Here is a 13,308-nt window from a genome sequence, read left to right on the forward strand (position 1 = left end):
ATAAATTTCTTCACTTATTGAGCCATGTTCCAGATGCTTTCTTGGCACTGGGAATAGAAAAGAAAATAAAACACTCAATCCTCTTCCTTCTTGGAGCTCACAATTATTGAGCACATTTTAGAGTACTGATCAAGCTTTGTAGCCAGAAATCTTGAATTGGATTCCAACCTCAACAATTTACTACCTTAGTGACCTTGGCCACTTTCTCTATGTCACTGCAGAGATCCCACTCTTCACCACACCATTCTGCTCTTCCTGCCCTTCATTCATTTGGCAGAAAATCCTGGGCCATGTTTGGAATTGCTTCAGGGCTTCTAAATTACCCCAGTACCTGCTTGATTATCTACATATACCCATACATATGATGACCCTATATTTTATTATCCAAGCCAGGACACTTGAAGACTGAGAAGAGAAGTGACATAATAACTATACTAGAACAACAGGTCTACACCAAGATGTTCCTGGGAAAGCCAGAATGTGCAGTACCTACTTATACCACACTTTCCAATTTGCAAAAGACTTCCACACGCACTTACTTACATTAATTAGTAAACATTTATTGAATGCCTGTAAAGCAGGCATTCCAATTGTTAATTCTTTCATGTTACTATAGTGGAAACAGGTGTGAAGTCATATACTCCAGAATGTATGCAAGTTGATGGACCCTGATCTTAAGCATAGGACTTCTGATAGACTTTACACTAGAGGAGGCCAGGCAACCCCTTCACTGGAAGATAAATCAGAGTTAGAGCCCTAGAATGGAGCCCAGTGAGACAGCATCCTTCTAAGTCACAGGGATCTGATAGAAGAGCCTTTTCAAAGAACAGAGATGAACTCAGATGAACTTTAAGCTCATTTCAGTCAATGGGACAAGAAGGAGGGCAGATACTTAAACCTTTTCCTAATATGTGGCTGCTCAGTGACATTGATTGGGTAAGACTTCTCTTTGGAACTCAAGCATTTGGGGGTGATATCCAAAAGTTTTGTGTCAAGTAGGATCTTCATATTCAGTGACTGGATGAGGAAGAATAGAACTCTGACGAAAGCCACCCCCACATGAAAGAAACAGCTGGCTACATGCTCAGGAAGGAGGGAAGGAAGCTGTCAGCTGGCTCTTTGGATGTTCCCTCTGCTTTGCACAAAATACTCTAAACAGTCAAGATGACTAGTGAGTTTAAAATCTCATGCATTTAGGAAATAATCATGATGCTAGCACCCACTTAGTGCATGCTTATAGAATACTCCCATCACATTCTACAGTTCAGACATCTTAGCCTCACAGAGATTGAGCCCAAGGTCCAAAAAGAAGTTTTGAAAATAGGATATTTGAATCAAAATGTGTGTGACACCAGATCCCAAACACTTAACCACTACCATGTTCTCAAGAGTAGAAATACAACGCTATGCAAGGCCAATGAAGAAACGTACACTTGGAGCACTGTAGGGTCTTCAAATCCCATGGATAAATGGCTTACAGCCTGGCTTGGGGATGATTCTGCTTGGAGTTGCCTGTCTCTGAAATAGGAGGAGATAAGACATAAGAGGAGAATGTAGCTATAAGTCTGTTTATCCAACACACACACACACACACACACACACACACACATTGTCTTATCATGGTTTTAGTTCTCTTCCTTATACACCCATTTGAAGTTAAAAATAGTCAAAGTGTGATTGTTTTATACATAAAAATACATATGTGGCCACACACACATACACACCAACATAGACCTCAGATCTATACTCATCCTCTTCATGACCTATACTCATTCTAGGTAAAAAAAAACAAACAAACAAACAAACAAAACCAGAGCTTGTGTTACTTTTACATGAATTTGCACACAACTGATAAATGGAACACTGTCACACACACAATAGAATACATAAACATCACTGTCATCTGGACAAAGCACAACCTACCCAAAAACCACATACCGTAAAATACACAGGTACACATCCAGACACATGAACATACCATAGACAAACTTAAATCTAAACAGCATGTGCATACACACAAGTGCACACATACACTAACAAAAAGAGCTTTCCTTCCATAATCTATTGAACCCCTTCCTACAGGAGCAGAGTTGGTATGTGAGTCAGTTAACCACCAAGTACACTGGGTTATACAAACAACACAAAAACCACACATGCATACACATTCTTGCATAAACATACATGTCCAGTGCCAGGTGGTGATTCTAGATCTTCCTCTGACCTGAGTCGCTCCTTGGTGAGCTCAGACACCTCTGGTCAAGGGTGTTTCCTGAGCCTTTACTTTCTGTTCATATATATATGACAGAGAGAGAAAGAGAGATTTTAAGAATTGGCTTATGCAAGGGGAAGGGTTAAGATGGTGGAGGAGTAAGAGCTCCTAAGTTCATCTGGTCCCTGGAATTCAGCTAGATAGTTATCAGATCATTCTGAACACCTGCAAAATCAATCAGAGATCTGAGAAAATAAATGCTGCAATTCTATAAATAAAAAAGTGACTACATTTTGGAAGGCTATGGAGACTTGAATCTGGAGTGATCTATCAGAGGATAGGGCAGTGGGAAAAAGGTTGCTGAAGAAGGCTACCATAAAGTGTTATAAGCAGCAAAGTGCAAAATTGGAGCTTTTAGAAGTCCACTACAGTGGAAGATGTCCCTAACTTAAAGGTGCTCAGGTGGCAAAGAAGGTCAGAATCCCAGGTCGAACAGCATGCTCTCAGGACCCCCAGTGTCACAAGAATAGGAGTGCCTGAGCATGGCAGAGTTCCCAGGCATCACAGTGGGGAAGCTGGCTGAGTCTAGGCACCAGATTTCTGCTTGGTATTGCTATAAACTGTGAACTGCTACACGGTAACACAATTGCTCTCCATGTCCAGCAAGAGGCATAAGTGTGGGGGTGAGACCTCCTCTTCCTCCCCCAGGAGGAACAGTTGGAGTCCACACTACTGGAGTCTATAAAATTTGGCAACCTGAAGCCCAGTTGTATGCCTGAGATAAAAATGCTCAGTTACAGGCTGGGTGAACACAGAGTTCTGATGGAAAACAGGGAGACAGAGTGATTAACTGCTTTTTTGTTAAGGCTCACTGACGAGTGGGGGTGTGCAAATTTTCAGATCTGGGGCTAGAGATTGGGGAGTCGCCATTTCCAGCCCCCACCATTGGTGCTGAAAGCCTTCAGGGAGCAAAACAGCACCACATAGTGAAATCTGGAACTGCTTGCATTGAGAACAGCCCCCTGGCAGAGGAGGAGCATTTCCACAAGTGCAAGGGCACCTGAGAATCAAGGCAACAGGTCCTTCCCCCAGATAACCAGCAGGAATACCTGGCTAGCACCGAGTTTACCAATCACAGAGAACTGCAAAACTTCAGCTCTTAGGGAAAACAGTATAGAGGGTTTTAAAATTTTCTTTAGTCTTTCAGTTTTATTATTTTCAGTTATTTTATTTTTTCAGTTCTTTTCTGTTCTTTTTAATTTTTATTTTTATATATACATTAATATATATTTTTTATTTTTGGTTTCCATTCTTTGTATTTTATTATATATATGTATGTGTGTATATATATTTGTGTACACACACATACACACATATATTTCTTTCTTTCTTTCCTTTTTTCCTATTTTGGGATCCAGTTTCTTTTAATAAGCATATCAAAATATACCCAGAATCTAGTTTTCTGTTTTGTTTCTTTGATTTTTTTTCCTATTTTGTCTTGGTTTTGCTTTCTTCTATTTTTTTCCTCTGTTGCCATTGTTATTGTTTTTTTCCTCTCTCTTCTACTCTTCTCTGGACATAATCTCAAGTTGGAGAAATTCACCCAAAAAGAAAGAACAGGAGGTAGTACTCACTTCCAGGGATTCAATAACACATATATAAATAAGATTTTTGAACTAGAATTTATTTTTTTTATTGTGTTATGTTAGCCACCATAAAATACATCATTAGTTTTTGATGCAATGTTCCAAGATTTATTGTTTATGTACAACACCCAGTGTTCCATGCAATACATGCCTTCTTTAATACCCACCACCAGGCTCACCTATCCCCCCACCCCCTCTCTTCTAAAACCCTCATTTGTTTCTTGGAGTCCACCATCTCTCATGGTTCATCTCCCTTTCTGATTTTCCCCAATTCACTTTTCCTTTCCTTCTCCTAATGTCCTCCATATTATTCTTCATGTTCCACAAGTAAGTGATACCATATGATAATGGACGTTCTCTATTTGACTTATGTCACTCACTAGAAATTTAAAACAGTGATTATAAGTATACTAGGTAGGCTTGAAAAAAGCATAGAAAACACTAGAGAACCCCTTACTATAGAAATAAAAGAACTAAAATCTGATCAGGCCAACACTTAAAATGCTATTACTGAGATGCAGCCAAAAATGTAGTCTTTAACAGCAAGGATAAAAGACAAAATGTTGGAAAATAAAGAAGCTGAAAAGAAGAGAGAAAAAAACAAGTACTGGATCATGAAGAGAGTTTTTGAGAAACCAGTGATTCCATAAAGTGAAATAATATCCAGATAATAAGGTCCCCGAAGGTGGGGGGAGGTTTATTTGAACAAATTATAGCTGAAAACTTCCCTAATCTGGAGAAGGAATAGGCATTCAAGTCCAGAAGTCACAGAGAAACACTTCCATATCAATAAAAATAGGTCAACACCTCAACATACAATAGTGAAGCTTGCAAATATCAGAGAGATCATCTTGAAAGCAGCTCTGGACAAGAAATCTTTAACCTACAAGGGTAGACACATAGGGCTGGCAGCATACCTGTCCACAGAGATCTGCCAGACAGAAAGCACTGGCATGATATATTTAATGTGCTAAATGGGAAAAATATGCAACTGAAAATACTTTATCCAACAGAGCTGTCATTAAGAATGAAGGAGAAATGAAGAGTTTCCAAGACAAACAAAAACTAAAGGAATTTGTGAACACTAATTCATCCCTATAAGAAATAGTAAAGGGGATCCTTTGAGTGAAGAGATAGCCCAAAAGTAATAAAGATCAGAAAGGAACAGAGACAATCTACAGAGACAATGACTTGACAAGTAATACAATGTCACTATTCATATATTTCAATAATTACTCTGAAAATAAATGGGCTAAATGCTCCAATCAAAAGACATAGGGCATCTAGGTTCTTTCCATAGTTTGGCTATTGAGGGTTGCCGGGGGGAGGGGGTTTGGGAGAAGGGGGTGGGATTATGGACATTGGGGAGGGTATGTGATTTGGTGAGTGCTGTGAAGTGTGTAAACCTGGTGATTCACAGACCTGTACCCCTGGGGATAAAAATATATGTTTATAAAAAATAAAAAATTTAAAAAAATAAATAAATAAATAAATAATGAGCAATATCAATTGTTAAAAAAAAAAAAAAAAGACATAGGGCATCAGATAGGATTTAAAAAAGAAGACCCATAAATCTGTTGTTTACAAGACTCAGTTTAGATTCAAAGATACTTCCAGATAGAAAGTGAAGAGGTGGAGAACCATTTATAATGCTAATAGACATCAAAAGAAACCTGGAATAGCAATTCTTACATACATCAGACAAACTAGCTTTTTTTTTAAATAGTTATTTTAAATGACAAACTAGCTTTTAAGCCAGACTGTAATAAGAGATGAAGAGGGACACTGTATCATAATAAAAGGGTCTATCCAATAAGAAGATGTACAGATTGCAAATATTTATACTCCTGCTTGGGAGCAGCTAAATATATAAACCCACTAAAAATAAAATTAAAGAAACAGATTGATAATAATACAATAATAGTAGGGGACTTTATCACCCCACTCAAAACAATGGACAGATCCTCTAAGCAGAAAATCAACAGGAAACAAGAGGTTTGAATGACACACTGAACCAGATGGACTTCACAAATGTATAAGGAGCATTCCATACTAAAGCAACAGAATACTCATTCTTCTCGAGTGTGCAAGGAACATTCTCCAGAATAGATCACATAATGGGTCACAAATCAGGTCTCAATGGTACAAAAAGATAGGGATTATACCATGTGTATTTTCAGATCACAATGATTTAAAATTTGAACTTGATAACAAGAAAAAATCTGGAAGGAACACAAATACCTGGAGATTAGGAGCATCCTACTAAAGAATAAATGGGCTAAGAAGAAAATTAAAGAAGACTTTTAAAATATGTGGAAACAGGGGCACCTGGGTGGCTCAGTGGGTTAAGCCGCTGCCTTCGGTTCAGTCATGATCTCAGGGTCCTGGGATCAAGCCCCACATCAGGCTTTCTGCTCAGCAGGTAGCCTGCTTCCCTTCCTCTCTCACTGCCAGCCTCTCTGCCTACTTGTGATCTCTCACTGTCAAATAAATAAATAAAATATTTTAAAAAAATATGTGGAAACAAATAAAAATGAAAACGATATTTCAGAACCTTTGGGATTCAGCAAAAGTGGTCCTAAGAGGGAAGAGTAGAGCAATACAGGCCTTTCTCATGAAGCAAGAAAAGTCTCAAATACACAATCAAACCTTACACCTAAAGGAGCTAGAAAAAGAACAAATAAAGCCTAAATCTAGCAAAATAAGAGAAATAGGAAAGATTAGAGTAGAAATCAATGATACAGAAAAAACAAACACACAGTAGAACCAAACAACAAAACCAGGCACTAGTTCTTTGAAAGAATTAATAAGATCAATAAACCCCTAGCCAGACTTATCCAAAAGAGAGAGAGAGAGATAAAGAAAGGACCAAAATAAATAAAAACATGAATGAAGGAGGAGAAATCACACCAACACCAAGGAAATACAAACAATTACAAGACACTGTTATGAGCAATCATATGGTAACAAACCAGGCAATCTGGAAGAAATGGATACATTCCTAGAAACATATAAACTACCAAAACTGAACCAGGAAGAAATAGAAAATCTGGAGAGACCCATAACCAGCTAGGAAATTGAAGCAGTTATCAAAAACCTCCCAAAAAACAAGAGTCCAGGGCCAGATAGCTTCCCAGGGGTATTCTACTAAACAATTAAAGGAGAAATAATACTTACTCTACTGAAGCTGATTCAAAAAAGAAAAACTTTCAAACTTGTTCTACAAGGCCAGAATAACCTTGATCCCAAAACCAGACAAAGACTCTGTCAAAAAGGAGAATTACAGACCAATATCCCTGATGAACATGGATGCAAAAATTCTCACCAAGTTACTAGCTAATAGGGTCCAACATTGTATCAAAAGTATTATTCACCACAACCAAGTGAGATTTATTCCTGGGATGCAAGGGTGGTTCAACATCCATAAATCAATCAATGTGATATACTGCATTAACAACAACAGCAAAAAAGACAAGAACCATATAATCCTTTCAAAGTATTCAGAAAAAAGCATTTGAAAAATACAGCATTCTTCTTAAAAAAAAAAAACAAAACTCTCTGCAGGGTAGGAATAGAAGGAAAGGAACATACCTGAATATCATATAAGCCATATATGAAAAACCCACAGTGAATATCATTCTCAATGAGGAAAACTGAGAGCTTTTTCCCTAAGGTCAGGAACATGACAAAGATGTCCACTCTATCACTGCTGTTCAACATAGTACCAGAAGTGCCAGCATCAGCAATCAGAAAACAAAAAAGAAATAAAAGGCATCTAAATCAGCAAAGAAGAAATCAAACTTGTTCACTTCACAGATGACATGATACTCTATGTAGAAAACCCAAAAGACTCCAGCAAAAAATTGTTACAAGTGATACAGGAATTCAGCAAAATGGAAGGATATAAAATCAATGCATAGAAGTCAGTTGCATTTCTGTACACTAACAACGAGGCAGAAGAAAGAGAAATCAAGGAGTCAATCCCATTTACAATTGCACCAAAAACCATAAGATGCCTAGGAATAAGCCTAACCAAAGAGGTAAAGGATCTGTACTCTGAAAACGATAGAACACACACACACAAATGGAAAACCATTCCATGCTTATGGATTGGGAGAATAAGCATTGTTAAGATGTCTATGCTACGCAAAGCAATCTACACATTCAATGCAATCCCTATCAAAATGCCATCAACATTTTTCACAGAGCTGGAACAAATAATCCTACAATATGTATGGAACCAGAAAAGACCCCAAATAGCCAAGGGAAGGTTGAAAAAGAAAACCAAGCCTGGAGGCATCACGATTCCAGACTTCAAACTGTGTTATAGTTTGGTGCTGGCACAAAAACAGACACATAGATCAATGGAGCAGAATAGAGAACCCAGAAATGGACCCTCAACTCTATGGTCAACTAATCTTCAACAAAGCAGGAAAGAATATCCAATGGAAAAAAGGCAGTCTCTTCAACAAGTGTTGGGAGAATTGGACTGCCACATGTAGAAGAATGAAACTGGACCATTCTCTTACAACATACACAAATATAAACTCAAAATGAGTGAAAGTCCTACATGTGAGACAGGAATAAAAGTCCTAGAGGAGAACACAGGCAGCGCCTCTTTGATCTCAGCTGCACAACTTCTTACTAGACATGTCTCCAAAGGCAAAAGAAACAAAAGCAAAACTGAACTATTGGAACTTCATCAAGATCAAAAGCTTCTGCACAGCAAAGGAAACAGTCAACAAAACAAAGAGGCAACCCACAGAATGGGAGAAGATATTTGCAAATGGCATATCTGATAAAGAGTTAGTATCCAAAACCTATAAAGAACTTACCAAGTTTGAACTTGGGTGGCTCATTCAGTTGCATCTTCCTTTGGCTCAGGTCATGACCCCAGGGTATGGGGATTGAGTCCCACCTCCGGGGGGTCCCTGCTCAGTGGAGAATCTGCTTCTTCCTCTCCCTCTGCTCCTACCCCCTGCTCATGCTCTCTCTTTCACACACTCACTCTCAAATAAATACATACAATCTTTTTAAAAAACTGAAAAAAAGAACTTATCCAACTACATACCGAAAAAACAAATAATCCAGTTAAGAAATGGGCAGAAGACATGAAGAGACATTTCACAAATGGACAATAGACATATAAAAAAAATGCTCAATATCACTGACATCAAAACCACAACGAGATGCCACCTCATGCCAGTCAGAGTGGCTAAAATTAACAAGTCAGGAAACAATGGATATTGGCAAAAATGCAGAGAAAGGGGAATCCATGTATACTGTTGGTCGGAATGCAAGCTGGTATAGCCACTCTAGTATGGTATGAACATTCCTCAGAAAGTTAAAAAGATAGCTAACCTGTGACTCCGCAATTGCACTACTAGGTATTTATCCAAAGGATACAAACATAGTGATTCGAAAGGGCACATGCACCCCAATGTTTATAGCAGCAATGTCCACAATAGCCAAACTGTGGAAATAGCTGAGATGTCCATTGACAGAGGAATGGATAAAGAAGAGGAGCGTGTGTGTGTGTGTGTGTGTATGACATATTGCCATTTGCAATGATATGGATTGAACTAGAGGGTATTGTGGTAAATGAAATAAGTCAGTCAGAAAAGGAGAAATATCAGATGATTTCACTCATGTGGAAGTTAAGAAATAAAACAGATGGGGTACCTGGGTGACTCAGTTGGTTAAGCATCTGTCTTCAACTCAAGTTCTGATCTGATGGTCCTGGGATCAAGCCCTCATCCGGCTCCTTGCCTAGTGGGGAGACTGCTTCTCTCTCCCTCTGGCTGCCACTCCCCCAGCTTGTGCTTTCTCTCATGCTCTCTCTCTCTCTGTGTCAAATAAATAAATAAAATCTTAACACCAAAAAAAAGAAAACAGGGGCACCTGGGTGGCTCAGTGGGTTAGAGTCTCTGCCTTTGGCTCAGGTCATGATCCCAGGGTCCCGGGCATCGGGCTCTCTGCTCAGCAGGGAGCCTGCTTCCCTTCTGCTCTCACTGCCTGCCTCTCTGCCTACTTGTGATCTCTGTCAAATAAATAAATAAAATCTAAAAAAAAAAAGAAAGAAAGAAAGAAAGAAAACAGAAGAACATAGAGGAAGGTAAGGACAAATAAAATAAGATGAAAATTGAGAGGGAATCAAACCGTAAGAGATGCTGAACTCTAGGAAACAAACTGAGGGTTGCTGGAGGGGTAGTGGGGGTCAGGGGAGGGATAATTGGGTGATGTGAATTAAAGAGGGCACTTTATGTAACGAGCATTGGGTGTTATATGCAACTGATGAATCACTAAATTCTACCTCTGGAACTAATAAAAACACACATAAAATAAATAAAAAGTTGATTTATGCAATTGTGGGAGCTGGCAAGTCCAAAATCCACAGCTGCAGACAGCTCTGCAGGCTGGAAACTCAGGCAGTCTTGAGGTAGAGTCTCTTCTCCAGGAAGCCTCAGTTTTTGCTTATATTCTTAAGGCCTTAAGTAAAGCATTTTACTTTATTTACTTAAATTACATTCCTTTACTTAAAGTCAACCGATTGTAGATGTCAGTCATATCTACAAAATACCTCCACAGCAAAATATAAATTAGAATTTGGTTAAATAAGTAGGCCCCGAAGCCCAGCCATCTTGACACAGAAAATTAATCTTTACAAGTGGTGAGGTCAGAATGTCTGTCAAGGAAACTGCACCAGGGAAGAATTATGGAGATGGAGTGGCTAGATCAGCAACCAATAAGGGGTATTGCTCCATTATGAGGAGACTGAGTGTACTCAATAAAACATTCTAGTCCCTTGCTTGGTTTTTAGACCTGAGTCACTTTTTAGTCCTGGAATCCACTGACTGATGGAGAGCCCACATCCCAAGGAGAAAGAGCCATGCAACACCACAGGGGTATACCCATGTCTTCCCCAAGGGTACATATAGCATTTACTTGGCAACTTTAAATGGGGAAATGTCATCATGATTTCACTGTTAGAGAGAATGAGTATGGGGACAGGGTACTAAATGGAGTACTGACCCAAATCGCTTATACAGTGGGTCCACTTAATCTACAGACCCACCATGTGATTTCACTAGTTTCCTAATATATAACTACAAAGATATGCATGGCAGTTGGCACATCCTCAACATTCAATCCCTGGCCTGTGAGAAGCTCCTGAAACTGCCCATCCCCAAGTCAGGGTAATAAATCAAAAATAATATATCCCAGGGAAATGGCACAGAAAGCATGCCAGGATGAATGTCCATTATTTCTCCCCTTGATTCACCATTTGAGTTCCTATGAAAAACAGACAGAGCCTGGAAGGTGACAGTGGACCATTGCAAAGTCAACCAAGTAGTAGCTGCAATCTTAGCCATCGTTCAGATATGGTATATTTGCTACCAAAGACTAGTATTTGGCCTCAGGTGCATGATTTGCAGCCACTGATCTTGTGGATGCATTATTTTCCACCACTCACACATAAAAGGATCAGAAACAGTTTGCATGAACTTGGAATGGAAATGGTATATGTTTTCCTCAGGACTCTGTTAACTCTTCTGAATTCTGTCATAGTAGAGTCCAAAAACATGCAGACTGTTTGTATATCCCATAGGACATCACACCACTCCATTGTATCAAAGATACCATGGTAATTGAACCAGATAACCAAGAAGTTGCTAGCAAGTTGGAACTTTAACAAGACACAGTCTTGAGGGTAGAAGCTAAGCACTGTAAAGATTCAGGGGATATAAAGAAGCACTGTAAAGATCCAAGTGATCTAGAAGAGGGTTTGGAAAGCAATGGCTGCATAGAATTTTCCCTTATAACCAGCTGACAGAGGAGGGAAATGCTTGAGCATGGTTCACAAGTGGGTCAGCTCACTGTTTAAGTGCAGGTCAAAAATGGATAATGAGTGCACTATAGCTCATCAAGGGTGACCTTATAAGATAGTCCTCAGCTTTAAGCTCTCTTTGGGGATGACCTCAGCTGAAAGAAACTGCTTCATCTGAGTATCCTTTCTTCCAGAAGCACCCTACTCCCAATGATCAACATGGGGATATAAAGAATTGTCCTCCTTGACATCCTAGCTCCAGAGCTTCCAGTAAGGTCAGCTGAGACCTTCATGAGGACTGTATCACAACCCACCTTTTCCCTCTGCCCAGCTCTGCTTAATTTCTCTTTCTCCCACAGATGAGAATTCCTAGAGTACTCTGTAATGAACACCTTGCATGCTAATCTCCATCTGAAAGACTGCTTCCTGGAGAACCCAAATGGTAGCACTCCCTACTCACTGAACACACACACACACACACACACACACACACACACACAGGTGTGCAGATCCTATCACCTTTGATTACCCTACACTGAGGACAATAAAGCATGCCCTGGAGATGTTATGATAAGTTTAAACGGCTCTGGAAATAGCCTCAATCTTAAGAAGGTGGCCTCAGGAGTTAATTGTCCCCCTGAGGACAACTCCACTCAATTCTGTGACCATTGTGATTTCTGTATCAAGAGAGAGCTCACAGAGCAAATTCTCTTGAGGAGTCAGATTGGAATGAGCACTCCAAATCTCTCTCAGCACAAGAAGGACCCAAAGGTGTCCAGGAGAGCAGAGACAAACCCATGAGAAGACCATAGGGTTTCACCAACCAGGAGAGTTCCTGCTACAGTGAGTCTGGGCATCTCAGCCTTCTACAGTGGGGAGCAGAAAAAAACTGAATGATGCTGAGAGACAGAGGATGAGGAATAGACAGGGATGGGATCCAGAATCAGGAAAATACCTTTTCCCTCTAGAATCCAGAGGAATCTATCTTCTCTTTCTTCCTTCTTCCCAACCCCTCTTGCTCATTGCTGGCTAGAAAATCAAAAGGGCAGCTTTGACTGATAGGTAAATGTAACCAATTTGGAAAAGTGGCTCAGGAGAGAGAAAATATTTTTTTTTAACTGGGAAAAGTGAGAAGATATCTGGATATGGAAAGTGAACATCATCATACTCACTGACCATCCACCTCACCTGGATATTTATTGCAGCCTCTATTTGGCTCCTCTGGCTCCAAAAATCATATGGACACAATATATCAGAGATCAGCCTAATAATAAGTCTGGCTTTGTATTTTGTGACCACCCTATTTGATCTGTGGTCCAGTGTGTATCATTATCCCATGGTTTCCAGGAACCAGATTCTCAATAGGTGCAGAAGAGGAGTTTAGTAGAAAAGATACACACACACACCACACACACACACACACACACACACACACACGTCCCCTTCCCTGACACATCCCAGGTTTTTAGAATGATTCCCTAGGATTCTCACTTCCAAAACTTCCTTCCATTTTATCAAGTACTCAACCCAGATAAGACACAGGGACTTGTAAGATAGTCCTTAGCCTTAAGCGGTCTTTGGGGATGACCTCAGCTGAAAAAAACTTTTAAATCACTTTAAATCTT

This window comes from Mustela nigripes, chromosome 9 (genome assembly GCF_022355385.1).
Source record: "Mustela nigripes isolate SB6536 chromosome 9, MUSNIG.SB6536, whole genome shotgun sequence".
NCBI lineage: Eukaryota > Metazoa > Chordata > Mammalia > Carnivora > Mustelidae > Mustela > Mustela nigripes.